General features: G+C 42.2%; 1 protein-coding gene across 3 annotated transcripts in view; it reads left to right on the forward strand.

Annotated features, from left to right (window-relative positions):
* Nucleotides 1-12,839: 12,839 nt before the first annotated feature.
* The window catches only part of OMA1 (OMA1 zinc metallopeptidase), an 83,005-nt gene continuing 77,743 nt past the window's right edge, over nucleotides 12,840-18,101 (forward strand). For 2 of the 3 annotated variants that reach the window (XM_058717242.1, XM_058717239.1), the window contains exon 1: nucleotides 12,840-12,939. The gene's annotated coding sequence lies outside the window, so the exon portion shown is untranslated. Of the gene's footprint in view, nucleotides 12,940-13,012; nucleotides 13,033-18,101 lie in introns of those variants that run through there. The other variant, XM_058717241.1, reaches the window with a different exon arrangement.

An 18,101-nucleotide genomic window follows, 5' to 3' on the forward strand; every position in this document is an offset into this window, starting at 1 on the left:
CCAGACAAGAGCATAGGGAAATATGCACCAGACAAGAGCATAGGGAAATTGTTGAAAAAAATATTTTTCAGGGGATGACATAATCATATTGTGTTCTAAAAAGATCACTGGCTGGAGTACGGAGAACAGACAAAAGGAGAGAGTAGAGGAAAGGAAACAACAGAAGACGAGAAAAAAAGAATCTCAGAGAGATAAAGATAGTTTGGCCTGAGAGCAGGTGTATAGGATGGTGGGGGTGATGGAGAGAAGTGGGTGTTTTGGAGGGATGCTTAGGATACAGAATCAGTAGGACTTGGGAATGGATTCAAATATAGGGGTGGTAAGGAGGAGAGAGGTGTCAAGAATGGTTCCCAGGTTTCTGTCCTTTGTGACTGGTTGGTGGTACCATTTGTTCCCTGTGGCAGAGGACACAGTGAGAACATCTTTGGTGGGAGTGAATTGGTGAGTATCGTTTTCAGACATATTGGGTTCAGCCAGGAGTTGGATATAGATGTCTGGTGTTTTATGGCCTGGAGCTGGGAATTCTGGAAGCACCGGCATTTAGGTTTTGAAAGGTACTTTTGAAAGGTACTTAAAACCACAAACACGGATGCCGTTGCCTAGGGAAAGGTAAAAGACTGAAAAGGGAAAAGAACTAGCACTGTGCCTCCAAAGACCCCAGCTCTTCAGGGGCAGAAAGAGGAGAATGAGTTGTAGAAGGAAACGAGGAAGGGTCAAAACTAGAAATGGAGACAGAAGGACAAGCCCAGATTGGCACCAGGAGACAAGGCCATGTCAGAGGTTGGGGGCCACTGACCTGTGGAGGAGGAGGGTGTTGGTAGGAGCAGAGCCTCAGACCGAGAGACTTGAGTGTCTGCCATTTGTGATTATCGTCCATCCACTGCCTGCTATTTAGGGGTAACCATCTGAGAACAGGGTGGGAGGGTTGGAATAGGCAGTTCAAGTGACCAATCTGTGAGAGTCCTGTAGGAAGGCAGGTGGCTGAGACGTCTGGGTGCAACTTCTGGCAAAGCTACTTGTCAGTGTGTGAGCTTGGATCTGGGTACTTACACTCCTCATGCCTCAGTTTCCTCACTTGTAAAATGGGGACACTAGTATACCTACCTCCTCAAAGGGTTGGTGAGATAAGTAAATACGCTAGTGCATGTGAGTACTTAAGCTAGTGCCTGCCACACTGTGAGCTCTCATAAATGTTAGCTAATGTTAATAGTTAACTTTAAACTTGAATACACAGTGTCCAATGCAAGTTCATGAAAGAAAGAGCTGTTTCTTTTTATTTATTCACCTCTGCATTTTCAAATTCTAGCACAGTTCCTGGAACATAGCAGGTGCTCAGTACTTAATGCTCAATAATTAATATTGATTAAATGGCTGGATAGATGAGGTAGGTATAGATGTTCCCCCAAATGGCTAGTTCTGGCCTTCGACATCAGGGATTAACCATTCAAGGAGGTAAATTTCATATGCTTCTTCCCATATGTCACCACTCAAAATAATAGTCGCAAAAGGAAGAGAAAGAAAGCCACTTAGAACTCCATGAAGGTTTTGTTAGTGAAAAGCAATATGGAATGCATTTGAATAATTGATGAGTGGAAAGAATACAAAATAATAAGCAAGGAAAATACAGCACAAAATAATATGCAAAAAGTTAATAGCTTTACTATATAAAGAACTGAGACAAATTGATTAGAAAAACAATGATCTAATCAAGACCTTAGCTAGGTACCTTTGTGCAAATTAAAAAGGGCTCCCCTCTCTGGGCAGATAAATTAGAAAAAGACACTCCATGTAGTTGGACCCAGTCTTGTAGTGCAGGCTTGCCAAGTACACAAGTAGGCAGGAGCCTTTGTAAGAAGGAAAAAGTGTCCCTCAGTTGAGGGTGCACAGATAGGTAGATGATTGGAGTCAGACTTGATTTTAGCCACTGCACCCTGTTTGTCTTGGTGCAGTTCATTCACAGAACAACCTTATGAGATGGTCCTGACTTCAGTAGGAAATGGGCAACGGTCCCGAATAGACAATTCCGGAAGAAGAACTAGAAATGATAATAACCATCTTTTTTTGTTTGTTTGTTTCTTGAGTTTTATATATTTAAGTAATCTCTACACCCAACGTGGGGATTTGAACCCAAGACCCTGAGATCAAGAGTCACATGCTCCTCCGACTAAGCCAGCCAGGTGCCCCGATAATAAACATCTTTTAAAAATATATCTAACATCACCAGTAATTACCGCACTTCAAAGCAAAGTGGGATAAAAATTCTTCTCTGTGAAATTGATACAACGGGTCTTATTCAGTGCTGGTGAGGGACGTGTTCATTGTATAACCTTTCTGGAAAACAAGCTGGTAATATCCACCAAGGACCTTAAAAGTGTTTATTTTCTTTGATTTCCTAATTCCATGTCAAGGAATTTATGTTGGGGAGATAAATAGTGATGCACACAAAGGTTCACAGATAAGATCTGTCTCCTGCAGCAGAAAACTTATAATAACAAAACGCTGAAAGGAGCCCAAATATCCAACAGCAGGGGGATGGTCATACAGGTCCACAACTCCTTGAGAGAATGTTGCCCAATTCAGAATCTTGGGTTTTTAGGAGAACTTGGTACCCGTTATCTAGCCCCCTCAGTAGGGTTTGCGGCAGCATCCTCAACAGAGACAGGTTTCTGCCATGAAACTTATTTATAGTCACACTAATTGGTATAAATAGACCGTAAATAGCCGTAGGCCACTTCAGGTCAGCTTTACTGCCACATGAGCTGGCACCAAACGTTCAAAACAGCATTTGGTTTTCAGAGCAATTTGGATTTGAAGATAAGGAATTGTGGATCTGTACAAATTATAGTATAACCCTTGAGGACTTTCTAATATGGGGCCGGGGAAGAATAACAAAATTATATAATGATCCCACTCTGTTTTATTTAATTAAAAAAATTTTTTTTTAATGTGTATTTATTTTTGAGAGAAAGAGAGGGAAACACAGAATCCGAAGCAGGCTCCAGGCTCTGACAGCACAGAGCCCAGCGCGGGGCTGGAACCCACAAACCATGGGTTCATGACCTGATCCAAAGTCAGACACTCAAGTCACTGAACCACCCAGGTGCCCCCCACTCCATTTTAAAAAACAAAAATGGGATTTGTTACTTTATATGCACAATTTGCTGTTTTATTCACATCAAAGCTGGCCATAACTGCTTTCCTTTTCCTTTTTTCCTTCTTTTTTTTTTTTTAATCTTCAGAATGGTATAATTTTTATCAGGGTCGGGATCAATCTTTGCTCACTCAGTTTTCTTTGAACAGCCGCTGAGGCAGAAGAAAGGGAAGTCCTCCCTGGCCCCAGGCCTTTAGTGGAAGCCAAGAATGGGCCTTTGGATATGCAAAGGAAGGGCTCTTGCTTGGGGGAGGAGCAAAATAACCTAAATTGCTTTGATTCCAGAAGCAAGAAGGAATTTTTTGGCATTGGGTGGACGCTGGGGGGGGGGGGGGGGGGGGGGGAGGGGAGGGAGGGGAGGAGGGGATGGGGGTGGGGGCAGAGAAAGGATCCCTTGGGCCTCTATTAGTTTCCTGGAGCTGCCAGGATTAAGCACAACAAATTTGGTGGCTTCAAATAACAGAAAACAATTATTTCTTATAGCTTTGGAGGCTTGAAGTTCAGAGTCAAGGTGTCAGCAGGGTGGTGTTCTCTCTGAAGGCTCTAGGAAAGCATTCTCTAGCTTGCTGTGGTTGCCAGCAGTCCTTGGTATTCCCTGGCCTGTGGCACCAAAATTGCAACCTCGGCCTCCTTCCCGAGGGGGTCCTTCCCCAATTTCCCTCTTCTTGTAAAACACCAGTCATTGGATTAGGACCCACGCTAATCTAGTGAAACTTCATCTTGACTTGATTACATCTGCAAAGACCCTTTTTCCTAATAAGGTCACATTCACAGGTTCTAGGTGGACGTGATTTTGAGGGGTGGGGGGGGGGATACTATTTAACCCAGCACAGAACCCCTAGTGTGTGACTTGACTGAGAAAACAGAATTCTAATATTCCATTTTTTTAAAAGGCTATTTCTGCTGAATGCATGAATGATGCATATGGACCTGTGACGTGAATTTCCTCCTTGCCTTTACTGCCAAATTTTCAGTACGAATTGGCCGTGAAAGTGTGCTGTATGGGCAGTGTCATTTGTGTGGAAATCAAGAAGGAAAAGGCATTTCTTTGTTTCTGTGGGATAAAGGACCATGAGAAGTGAAATCAGGAACCCCAGAGGATCGTAAGGTAAGAGCAGGAGTTTCCTTGGGGGTAAGAGCCAGGATCTGAGCTGGTGTCTGGTTATGGATGCACACAGAAATAAAATGCAAATATTCATTGATGGGGATAATAGAGCTTTCTGTTGTCTCCAGCTATGCTTTTATGTACTTCCTAACTTTTCCACAATGATTATAACTGGTTTTAATAATCAAGGAAAAAATGCAGAAATTATTTAAATGAAGGGCAGTTTGTGGTGCTGTATTATTTAGACTTAATTCAGATCTTCAGAAAATGCTTAAAGAATTGGCAAACTGGGTTCTTCCTTTATTTCGTCTAATCAGACCACTAAATACTATTAAAGCAATAATTTTTATCCTTCATGAGTATAATTATCCTCTTCTAATTACTCTCTTTGATCAGCCTGGGGAGTTTAAAAATGTATTATTATTATTTCATTAAGAAATCCTAAGTAAAAGCAATTACTAGCTTATATACTAAAAATTAATCAGGACATATTAAACAACTGTTTAGTAGCCACACAGAAATAGTTAGGCTTGGTCATTGTTTATTTTACTATACTTTTCAGAAAAAAAATGAATATTCTAAGTTGTGAGTGACTAGACATTAGCCACTGACTATATTTCATGACTGTGTTGCATTAGTGATTTGGGGACAGGAGGATCAATACAAAGGCAATTGCAATAATGTGGGATGATTATTATGAGAAAGGAGGACGGGGCTATGACAACATCCATTAGGGAAAACTGATGGAATCTGGGGTGGAGGTGGGTATCAGTTTAGGGAAGATCTGCTTGAGGAAGTTCTACTTGAACTGAGACCTGGGGATAAATAGGGATTTGTCAGGTATGAGAACAAGAGGGAGGGAAAATGGATCGAGGGAGACCAGCAGATGTGCAACACTGGAGTGTATCAGCAAGGACTGTTCCAGTTCCAAGTGTTAACAACTCAAACTAGTGTAAGCAAAAGAAATTTGTTGACTCATAACTGGAAAGTGAGAAGGGGAGATGTTAGCTTCAGGTATGGCTGGATCCAAGGGCTCAACTAATGTCAGGTTTCTATTTCTCTCTTCATATCTTTATTCTGCTTCTGGGTTGGCTTTGTTTTTTAGGCCAGCTTTGTCCACATCATGGGCAAGATGGCCACCAATCGTTCCAGTCCTATATTCTAATTTAAGGGCCTCAAAGGAAAGTTATCTCCTTTAACTTTCCTTTGGAAATAGAATTGTTGTAGTTGTTAATTAAGGATATTTATTTATAAATAAAGAGAGCGTGTGAGTGGGGAAGCGGGGCAGAGGAAGAGAGAGAATCTTTTTTTTTTTTTAATGTTTTTTATTGAGAGACAGAGAGACACAGAGCATGAGCAGGGGAGGGGCAGAGAGAGAGGGAGACACAGAATCCGAAGCAGGCTCCAGGCTCTAAGCTGTCAGCACAGAGCCCGACGCGGGGCTCGAACTCACAAACTGTGAGATCATGACCTGAGCCGAAGTCGGTCGCTTAACCAACTGAGCCACCCAGGCACCCCGGAAGAGATCTCACGCCCCTGAGATCATGACCTGAGCTAAAATCAAGAGTTGGATGCTTAACCAACTGAGCTACCCAGGCGCCCCTAAGCTGAAGATCTTCTGGACTTAGGGTGGGCCCCCAATTTAATGACCGGTGGGTGTCCTTATAAAAAGAGAGGATGCACAGAAACACAGAGCAGATCATGACATGGAGACAGGGGCAGAGATTGGAGTCATGGATCTACAAGTCAAGGAGCTCACTTGTATGGAAGCATGTTAGTGATTTTGTTCTGGGATTTAGAGTGGGCCAACCTGGGTCTCAGAGCCACCACTTAGAGTCTTAGTAGGAATGACATGAACACAAAATGCTCCTGGTGCACAGAAAAGTGGGACAAGTCACCAGGCCTGGTGCAGATGCATACAAGACTTGCCAGAGTGGGCGACTACTGCCCTGTGTTTTGAAGAATAAATTAGCCAGGTGACAGTAGAAAAGGCATTTGTAGCAGATGCTACTGGTGCCCACTCATACCTACTGGCATGTTGGTGCCTGGCCCATATTTCTGCACATGCTGGTTCAGCTTGCAGCCGTCAGTGTCTGAATCCCTTTGCTGGAGGCTTTTTCTGAGCTTCCAGGAGCACATGAAGGAGGCTGGAAGTGCTAGAGAATTAATCATCCCCAGGACAGCCCTCAACCAATGAGTAGCTGGAGTTAGTGGATAAATAGACCAGCAACTTCATCCCTCTGTTTGGAAACTCTGAGGTGTGTGTTACACAGTCTTCCCATATTCATCAGAGGGACTCTCTCCATCTGCCCCCAGTTGTAACTCGTTTGTTAATGCATCATTTATTGGCTTCCTTTCCTTCCGTGTCTCACTTCTCTGCTCCCCAACTGGTGCTGCCTGGGATCACTTCCCAAATGAATGATTGCATCTGATTCCTTGTCTCAGGGTGTCCTTCTGAAGGAACACCAAATTAGTCTTCCACACAGAAAACATGGCCTGTGCAAGAGCCTGGGAATGTAAGTGTGGAAATCTCATGACACATTTAAGTGATTGTCCAAATTATTTGAGAATCTGCTGTCCTGGTCTTTTGGCCTACTGTGTGGACTCACCTGGGGCTTAGAAGTAAGTGGGTACCATGTTGCAATGACTCCTGTTTTATTTTGAGAGTTGTTGGAGTTTAGAATAGCAGGGGATTGTTAGTTTTCCCTGGACTCTCCAGACAAACACAGTGCCGGGCACGCAGTGTGCATTCCGAAAGTGATTTTGAATTAGTGAACTTGTTTATTTTATTGAAATTAGTGTATTAAAAAATTCCAGTGCCTACTGTATAATGCATGTTCAATAAACGTTTGTTGAACAGAATCTAAGGACATCGGGAAGTCAGACTTTCTTTGAACAGGCGTTGTGCCACCCAGTGGTGAGTTTGAGGAGGAGGGGGCGACTTTGCAGGCACTGGTCTTGTGCTCTAGAATTTCGGGGACTTTGATTTTAGTAAGGGTTCAAGGTTGTAAGCTGAGATATTTGTAACAGCAAAATGACAGGGATAGCTTAAATGTCGAGGGACAGCGGGGTGATAAATTAAATGATGCAATATCATTTCCATAGAACACCATGCAGTGATTAAAATGGATTAAGGTGATCTATATATGTTGGTCAGAACTTTTTCCAAGACCTGTTGTTCAAGTGATAAACTGGAAGGCACAGAGAATACATATAATATGATGTCATCATGTTAAAAAAAACCCAACAACATGAAAATTCATTCTGTATCTTTGGTTGTTCAAGAGGTGGGCTCAGAAACAGATTGGGTGGGGTGACAAGATGGTTTTTAAGTCCCTTCCAGTTCGGAGATTTTATAATCCTAAGGAGTCAAAGTTTACAGTTCCTTTAAAAAATATACTGCTTTGACCCATATAAGAAGACTATAAAACTTTATGGAGGGACATAAAAGAAGACCTGGGTAAATGGAGACACATGTCAAGTTTCCTGGATTGATAGAGTCAACCTTGCAAAAGAATAAAATTCCTCAAAATTAATCTAAGTTTATTTATTTATTAGAAAAAATTTTAACGTTTATTCATATTTTGAGAGACAGAGCGTAAGTGGGGGAGGGGGAGAGAGAGAGGGAGACACAGAATCTGAAGCAGGCTCCAGGCTTTGAGCTGTCAGCAGAGCCCGACGCAGGGCTTGAACTCACGAACCTTGAGATCATGACCTGAGTGAAGTCAGATGCTCAACCCACTGAGCCACCCAGGTGCCCCTTAATTAATCTAAGTTTAAAAACAGCAATAACAGAATTAAAGTCCCAGTGCATTTTTTTTGGTAGGGAGGACTTGAAAAGTTATTCCAAAAGTCCATCCTGAAGGTCGAGTGTATTAGGAAGAGCCAGAAAATATTTGAAAATAAAATCTGTGTTGTAAAATTAGAACCACGCACTACTGCCAGAACAGACAAAGGAACAAAAGAGAAAAGCCCAGAAGCAGAGGATTTAGTATATACCAAAAGTGATGCTTCAAGTCAGTCAGGACAAGATGGGTTATTCAGTAAACTGTTGGGACAGCAGTTACCTTGGTGATCCTCCCATGGGCACAGCACCTGCATGTGTCTTTTGTAAAAGCTCCACTGGCCTGATAATTCAGAAAATATTGTAGGTTATATTCTTCTGTCTGATCTTGTACTGAAATGAATTCCTGATGAAGATTTAAGAGAGAACAAACTCAAATACCAGAAGAAAATATTGGTAAACATATAATCTTGGGTTTGAGACAGACGGTAAATAAATCTCAAAGGCAGAAACCACCATGAGAAGACAGAGAGATTTGTTTATACCAAAAATTTTTTTAAGTACGTATATCCGCATACACGAATTAACAAAGTTGAAAGACAGATGCCAAGCAGGGGAAATGTTTATTACGCAAACGGCAGACAATTCTTAACTATGTAAAGCACTTTTGTAAGACCATAAGATAATAAGGAATATTTTATAGACAAATGGGTTGAGGGCATGGACAGGAGATTTGCCAAAGAAGAAATCCAAAAAGCATATAAGCATGGAAAAATGTTTACGTGGTTAAGAATCAAAGGACTGCACATTAAAAGTACAGTGAGAAACCTGTCATTCTATCCAAGTTTTAAATACTTAAAGTAATTTTAATCTTGACTTCCAAGAGAGTGGCATATCCGAATGTTAACAGTGATTAATTATCTTTGGGTAGTGGGTTAAGGGTACTTTTCTCTTTTTTGTTTCATTTTTCTTGGTATTAATAGTTTTCTTTTGGGGCGCCTGGTTGGTTCAGTTGCTGAAGTGTCCGACTTCGGCTCAGGTCATGATCTCCTGGTTTGTGGGTTCAAGCCCCATGTCAGGCTCTGTGCTGACAGCTCAGAGCCTGGAGCCTGCTTCGGAATCTGTGTCTCCCTCTCTCTGCCCCTACCCCACTTGTGCTCTGGCTGTCTCTCAAAAATATTTAAAAAATGGTTTACTTTTGCAATAAAGGAGTAATAGTTTGTGCTGACTCTTAGAAAAGTGCTCAACTGGAATCTCTGGAAAACTCATCCCAGGGTAGCGAGCAAGGTTGTGTCCAAGCTGTGGCCTTGGAGTTGTTGACCCACATTGTATCATCTAGGCTTCAGCTTCAGGACCTGGGTCCAGGTGGCTGCTGGTTAGACAAGAGGAATGAGGTGAAGGCAGGGAGACCACTCAATGAGCTAGAGCATAACAATTCAGGTGGCAATAACATACTAGAACTTGGTGTGACCACTGTTTTCAAGCCAAAAAAAAAAGGAAAAGAAATTAAAGACATGTCTGTTCATGTTCTGTGGGAAGAAAGGCTGGGCTGAGAGAAGAAGAAAGTAAAGTCAGTCAAGCCCATGGATGAAGAAAATGCTGAGCTACTTTTTGTTGGAGTAGAACAGGCAGTTGTCTATATTGCTGCAGTTGTCTATGTTGGGTGACTTCAGACCCAGAACCAGTCATTTCCAACATCTGGAACAGTCATGCCTGGCACATGTTCAAGAAAAATGAAAGGCCACTTCAGTCAAGGAACCACCTGTCCATTACAGCCTACCAAACTTGTGACCCTTCTCAAGTCCTGTGGCCATCTTGTGTGGCTCTCAACATGAACTGAGATCAGTAGAGTTGTGCTATTTGTTGAGCTTCTTTCTGTCTACACCCGGTTCTAACACAAGCCAAGCCTCACAATTCTTCAGAATTACTCAGTATTCAGCTTCTGGTACTTCCTCTGGGAGGTATAAATGAAAGTCTTTCTGTATCCAAGCAGCTTCCACTTCTGGAGAAAACCCGAGTTACCTTGGGTTGGGTTCCCTGGAAACAGACTCTGAGTCTCTGTGTTCAGGGTTTTTGGGGTGCAGTGGAGGGATCCTCAGGGACAACACCTATAAGTGAATAAGGGACAGAGGCCTGGGCAGAGGGAGAAGTGGTTCTTCTTACCAATCCTAGGGAGAGCTCTGGAGCTGGGGTGGCCTTATGGGGTTGTCTCAATTGAGGCACAGGGGCCAGGCCTTTATATCTCCTAAATTAATCAGTCACTGCGGCCGCTTGGGTGTCTCAGTCGGTTAACATCCAACTCGTGATTTCGGCTCAGGTCATGATCCCATCCAGGGTGGGATCACACTGGGCTCCACACTGAGTGTGGAGCCTGCTTGAGATTCTCCTCTCTCTCTCTCTCTCTCTCTCTCTCTCTCTCTCTCTCTCTCTCACACACACACACACACACACACACACACACACACACACTCAAATAGGAAAGGAAAAATTAAAAAAATAAAAATAAAAAACATCAGCCACTGAATGCATGCTGTTTCCTGGGGAGAAGGCATATTCTTTGATGAGGCCGGTTATATCAACCTCAGTCAAGGGAAGTCTCCAGGGAGGAAGGCAGCTGAATTGCCCTAGCAGACTGTAGGGGAAGAAAAGAGGTCCTGAGGGAAGTGAGCTTGCTCGAAGGATTTATTGTGTGGAATCAAAAGGTCAGACAGAGGGTTATGCTCCACAGGAGGTCCAAAGGACAGGCCATACTCAATGGCAATGGGAAATGCACTAGTGAGAGAAATACCAGCATCACTAAGAAGTTCAGAGGGGGCTAGGGTAATCTCTAGGGTAATGATAGCATCCTGAAGCGATAGAAGCTAGGTGGTGACTTTAACCACCAGAAGCCTGGAGGCTGTAATTACTATAATAGCCGGCAAGTTAAGAGGGGCTGCATGGGTACTTGGCCCTCAGGTGCTGTGAAGGTATTTAATAGTACAAGGCGTCCATAGGGGAAAAATAGATGGGCAGCCAATAGGGTGCTGCTTGATATCTATAACCAGAAGAAGGCAAGAATGGCAGAAGAGGGGTCTGAGAGTGGTTGCCTTAATAAAAAAGTCATACTTCCTGTACAGTTCTCACATCTGAGTCAATCTTCAGACCTGGACCACAGAATCCATTGACTGAGAAGAACCCATTCCCTAAGAAGAAGAACCCTGCAACACAGAAACAGATATTACTGCAATGATTACTCTGTGGCCTATGGCCATTTTCACAGCCAACTATATGTTAGGGAAAGAGAAGTACCCAGAGATTTTGCAGAGTCCAGAGGATCTTGTTGCCTAGAAACTCAAAGTGTTATCATGGCCTCTTTTTAAGAGTGGGGACTTATGGGGGTCAGGTAATGAGCACAGGTATGTATAATATCCAGTTTACAGTGAGTCCATGGGAGCATGGACCTATCCAGTAGTCTTTCCTCAGTCCCTGAGTGCATAATTGGGAGTATATATTGAGAGCAAGCTCCACATTAGGCCTTTGGCCTTGAGTTCTCATGGTGAGGAAAACCAGGTGAAAGCCACTAAAAGTGTCCCTTCCTTATCGAGTTGAGATAATAAATAAGAACCAATATTTCATCCAAGGGGCTAGGATGATGATGGTAGAGATTAATGCCACCATTAAAGACCTAATAGATACAGAGTAGTTGTCCCTGTCATGTCTCCATTTAATTTGCCAGTCTGGCCACTTCAGAAACCAGGAGAATGGTTTATAGACAACTGAAGATGTAATCATGTAGTAGACTTGATTATAGTCATTGTGCCATCTCTGCGATCTGTCATAACACAGTCCAAAAGGATCGGGACCACCTGGACATCCCAGAGAACCTATCTGTTCTATTGATAACAGCATGTTAATCAGGCATGCTGAGCAAGAGATAGCTAGTACATTGGAGACCTTGGAAAGATACACGCACTTCACATAAACCCATGAAGATTCAGAGAACCTGTCACTTGAGTTGTTAGGGAACCAGTGGTCGGGGATCTGCCAGGATAGTTCCTTCAAAGTAAAAGGCAAATTATAAAACACAAATAAGCAAGGTGAAAGAAAACATTGCTTATAATCCTGTAAAAGCGACACGTAAAATTGTTCATAGTGTTTATATCTTTTAAGATATTTTTTCATTGTGCAGAGAATATAAATATAACAAACTAATACAGAATCATATCACTATCTGATACCATGTTTATTTGCTTGTTTGCTTGCTTATTGCCTAGATCTCCTCACTGTGATACAAGCTCCATGAAAGATGCACTTGGTGCTGGATAAATACTTTTTGGTGGCATAAATGAGACATACCACACCCATTGTTTTGTAGCCAGCTCTTTTCAGTTAACTTCTGGATGCTTCAGGTTATACTTCATTTTTCTTAAACTGTGCCATTCCAGAAAGTCAGGTGAAAGCAAAATTCTCACACTCCAAAGACTGCTTCTAGCACTGCAACTTTAAAACCACGAAACCTTAGTCTCTGGGCTCCAGAAACCCTCTAGAATCTCTTTTCTTTTGGCCAGCACTGCCTTAGAATCTTCAGCGGTCACAGCCTTGCCTGGATCATTCTTTAGAGGAGCCGAATCAGGTTCCAAGGACGTGAGTGAAGAAGAGTACCAGGCAAACAGCACAGCCCGCAGGCACGTCCCTCCTCTAGCCACACGGGGGCGTGAGAGCGTCACGGTCCGCTCCCGGTCGGCGGCCCTCGGGAAGGAAGATTATGGGCGGGTGTGTCGACCGCCCGCTGTGGGCGGAGCAAAAGGCGCCAAGGACCGGGCAGAGGGCAGGAAGTAAGGAGGCGGGGCTTCTGGATGGGGTACGCGCTTGCGCAAGGGGCCGGTCTGAAGAGTCGTCTTCGCTTTCGCCACTCCTAGGGTCTGTCCTGTGGGGACGTATTTGTCCCCCTTTTACGAGTTGGGTCGGGCCCAGGGGTGGGGGCAGAGTGCGAGAACTTGGAGGGGCGCCGGGGTGAGGGGCGGAGCCCTGTGAGCACGGGGAGGGGAGTGGGGTGGCGAGGCCTGGGGGGAAGGGACGGAGGGGCGCCCGGTGTGTGTGGGGGAGGGTTGGGGAGAGCCGGGGGAGAGGGGTGAGTGGAAAAGGGGTACGGGAGAGTTGTGTCTCATCCCTCCCCTCCCCCCCCTCCCCCCGCTCCCGGCGTGAAGTGCAGGGGCCCCAGGGTGCTACTCTGCCGGCCGGGAAGTTGCTAGTTAGCAGGTGGATGTGGTTTCCGAGAAGATACTTCCCTCTCCCCTCATCTTTTCTCTTTAGCAGCTCCTTTTTTAAAGTAGTATTTCTTATTAACACGGACGGCACGGTGTGCCTCACTTCGACACCTTCACCCGTGCAAAACCGCTTCCAACCGCCTACAGCAACTTGAGAGGCAGTCCCTCTCTTTCCTCCTCACTCTTAAAGTAGACAACATAAGTTTTCCTACCTAAACCCTGCAATGAAGAACCCAACATTTCCCGTGTAACCAGTGCAAAGGCGTTTTGATACTTTTTTCATAAACTTGTTTACAAAAAGAGCTTTTTATACTCTTTAAATAATGTCACTTGCCTGTGTAAAGCTGAGCAACAGTTTTATTGTGCCATGCAGTCCTCAATGAGCAATTTTAGTCCGGGGCGACGAAAAGACCTCATTTGGAATTCAGGGATTGATCCACCGTAGGGACCCCAACCAGTACCGTGTATCCCTCGCTGAAATGCAGTGGGTTTATATCCATCATCTCAGCCGTGGTGACGGGGTGCATGCAGTCTGCCATTTGGAAGCTTAAGAACCAAGGCTGTTGCCTTCCAATTTATTTTTTTTTAAGTCTTCCATCATGTGTGTACTTTGCTTGAATGATTATTTTAAAGTACATGTCCTATTTTTGCCAACCTGACGGCTGTTTCCATAGAAACTAGAGAAGAAATAGTCATTTTCAGCAGAGTTGTTGAAACTGTCTTCCAGGCTTCAGCTGTGAGTGCCAGTGAGTGCTGTACTTGCTCATTCTGAGATGGTACTTAAAGAATTAAGGATCTGAAATGGTCTTAGAGGCTAACCATCCAAATTGCTTAATTTTCTCACATCATTACTTTAGTAATCCTTGAAGTTTGCCAGCCATGTTTGTTGACCTGCTCCCGTTCTTTGAAGAGGATAGGCCAGCCCTGAATCTTTCTTAGGCTCTGTGTAGTCTAGCATTGGCTCTGTGAAATATATAAATAGGTTTCTTCCCCCAATTTTTTTTTTTTTTTTTTTACCATTTCTCAAGGATAAGCCAGGGATTGCAAAATATCAGGCTCCATTTCTGTTCTAAATGACAGTTTATTGTCAGTGATGTCAATGATAATGTTTTTATGTTCATGTAATGTTTGGGGCTTTTGCTTGTACCTCCTGTGTCAGAATTTTTTTTTTTTTTTTTTGTAATTTCACATAAGTCATGAGAGATGAGCAAGACTTTGCTTGCTATAATCGCAGAGCTAAGCTGTGCAATTGATGCGCATAGATATTAGAGATGAGAGGTTTTCTGAGGGGTGTAAGTAAATCAGTGGGTCTGGAGCTTAGGAATGGGTGAAGGACAGCCGGGGAAGGTGGCTGGAGAAATGGTAGGAGGTGGCATTATGAGAGGCCTGGTCTTTCATATGCAGGAGTTTATTGAAGCCCACGGAAACCGTTGGGAATTACAAAAATAGTTGTTAGTTTTGGGGCTTACAAAATAATACACCTTGTAAAAATTTGAACAGCACAGAAATACATGAGATGAAAATCCTTTACAGTGACTCAAAATAACCACTATGAATAGTTTGTTATGTATTGCTTTAGATGTATTTGTATTTGTGTATGTTAGCATATTGCAGCATTACTGTTGCTGCAAATTGGGCAGAGATTTTTGTCTCTTTTTTTGTGGTTGTCTCCAGCATCCAGAATGGTATGATACGGTATGTAGGACGCGCTCATTAAATATTTAATGAATGAATGACATCATTTAGATGGAAAACTGAATGGGGTCTTGTGTATGTTGGTTTGGTCAAGGTGGTTAATAAGCTTTGTTTTTTGTTTTTTTTTTTAAGTTGGTTGCCAGCATTTTAAAACTGCTAACTTCCACATAAAGTTTGAATTGCTTGCTTTTCTTGAAAACATTGAACTGTTTGGTAACACTAAGTTCAAATTCCATTACACTTGTTGCATCTTCTTTAGATAGGCATGAATCTGCATTTGTGTCAGGATGGCTTTGCCTGGACTCTACAGACTAGCACTGTGGCTAATACAATAGCCACTAGTCACCTATGGCCATTTTGTTTTAGATGAACTAAAATGAACTAAAGGGGTGTCTGGGTGCCTCAGTTCGGTCGAGCATCTGGTTTTGGCTTAGGTCATGATCTCATGGTTCATAGGTTTGAGCCCTGCGTTGGGTTCCTTGTTGTCAACGCAGAGCCTACTTGGGATTCTCTCTCTCTCACTCCCTCTGCCCCGTCCCTGCTCAGGCATGAGTGCGCGCTCTCTCTCTTACAATAAATAAACGAACACTAAAAAATTCTTTTGCTCAGTCACACCAGCCACATTTCAAGTGCTCAGTAGCCATAGGTAGAAGTTAGCACATTGGACAATGAAGACACATTTCTATGACTGCAGAAGTTTCTGTTGTGCAATGCTGGTTTACACATCTGAGTTTGCCATTCCTGATATACAGAATTTTGGCAAGTAGTAGTATTATTTTTAAGATTTGTATATCTTTGTCATTATACAAATCTCCATTTTTAAAAAAAAATGGTTGCCTTATATTTAGCAATGTAAGGCTTAAGTGAGTTGTGGGAGTAGGATTCTGTTGTCTGATTTGTAGTTTAGATAGCTTTACTTCTTGTTTGGGGGGGACGAACTGGAGGGGTAGGAGTTGGTGGTAAAATGGGCAGAGAGATTGGAGGTTATATAGTCATCCACAGCCTAAGGCCACAGAGCCCAGGAAGGGCTAGATTGAGACATTAAGGAGGCAGAATTGACACGACTGATTTAATGTGGATTGAGATCTGTTGTATGATAAAGTCACTGCAGAGATAATCCACTACTAATCTGGAATTGATTCAGTGTTGAAAATCGGGAATTTGGCTTTGCAAAGTATAGAAGGAACCCTCAGTTGTAATAAACAGCATGTATATTAAAATGTTATTAGCTTATGTACGAAGTGTGTAACTTTTGTACCTCGTAACCTATTAAGTCAGAGGTCATTTATTTATGAGATACTCTTCCCTTTAAAGAGAGGGAATTGTTTTAGGGGTAAAGTAAAAGCTCATGTAGCTCAGTTAAATTTAGGAAGTACAGTGGACTCTTGGGAACTGGGAGGGTATGAATCTTGCCCCCTCTCTTTCTCTCTTTCTCTCCTTCTCTCCCTGAGGCTTCATGATCTTTTACTTTCTGCACATTGATCGATTCCATCGTCATTTCTCTTGATCCACTTCTTTTGCAAGGGTTTTGGTTCCCAGTTCTTGTTTGCGTGCTACTTTGTGTAGCACCAATTACAGCCCCAAATTATACATACCCTTGTACTTCTTTGCCTGATACTACCTCACCAAAAGTCTTGTCAGTGTCAGATGTCCACGCCTGGCTCTGTGGCCAGTGGAAGGGGTCTCTGGGGAAGATTGACAGTCTGGGCCTATCCCTTAAATTGAGGCTATAGGATGCCCTTAGAAAGTGGGCATGTGATTGGACAAGTGTTTGAAGCTTATCTCCTATAGTAAAGAATGTGGGTTTGTGTTGTTTTTGTAGTATGACTTCTAGCAAAAGACTTTCTTTTGTTAAACCTTAAGTACACTTCCCCATTTGAAACAATCCTTTAAAAACTTTTTTTTTCTGCATCTACCCAAACAGCATAAAAAACAATAGTTGCTTTGAACTATTGTGCTACTCATGGTAGTCCTTTCTTTTTTAAAAATTCATAACAGTGCATAACACTTAATAAGGAACTGTATTTTATTATTATTCCATAATAGTCTTACTTAGATACATTCCCCCCCCCCCCCCAACTAGATTATGACATCCATGAGGGCAGGGACTGAATTTCATGCTGCATCTGTAACTCACAAGCCAGCTAGCCAATGAAGAAACTTACTGGTTACTCAAATACTAATTTTGAAATGATTTCTAGACTTCAGTTATTTTACTACTTTCAGCTTGGTTTAAAAAAGGAGAAAAAAACTAGAAAGTATCTTGTTAATAACATCAGATTATTATGTATTAAGTGTGGACTCTGATTTAAAATTGGTAGTAATTCCAAAAGGGTTAACTTGGAGTTAATGTTTACTTATCACGCCCTTTATTCACATTTTATGTTATATGCAAGGGTGGAATGTTATATAAAAAATGTTAGTAACTTTTAAATAGTCTAACATGTAGGTAATACTGTTTATTAAAACAGATTTTCTGAAGTTATTTTTCTAGATAATATTGTATTAGTCTAGGTTGAGTTAGATTTACATATTTTCTTCCAACTTTAATTATGAAGATTTTGAAACAGAAGAATTGAAAAAAAATTAATGAACACATATATAACCAGGACTTAGATACCATTGTTAATATTTTACTGCATTGGCTTTATGTCCTATGTAAGTGTGTGTGTGTGTGTGTGTGTGTGTGTGTGTGTGATACAAGTTGAAAGTAAGTTTTATTCATCATAAAGAGATACCTCCGCAAGTGTCTCAGGTATAAATTATTCACCTGCATAACCACATCATTATAACCTAATAAGCAATACTTACCTAAAATAACCTAAAAGCAAATCTATATGTGAATTCCCCCATTAATCCCAGTTGTCTTCCAAAGCTGATTTTTTTCTTTCAAACTAAGATCTAATCAGAGTTCACACATTGCATTTGATTGTTACCTGTTTTTAGTATCTTTTGAAAAACAGCTTAATTGATTTATAATTGACATAAAATAAATTATGCAGATGTAAGCTATATAGTATAAGTTTTGACCTCTGTGTACACCTGTGAAACCTACATCACAAGCAAAATAGTGAACATATTCATTGCCTCCAAAACTTTATAATCCCTCTCCTGATCCTC

This window comes from Neofelis nebulosa, chromosome 2, assembly GCF_028018385.1.
Source record: "Neofelis nebulosa isolate mNeoNeb1 chromosome 2, mNeoNeb1.pri, whole genome shotgun sequence".
Lineage (NCBI taxonomy): Eukaryota > Metazoa > Chordata > Mammalia > Carnivora > Felidae > Neofelis > Neofelis nebulosa.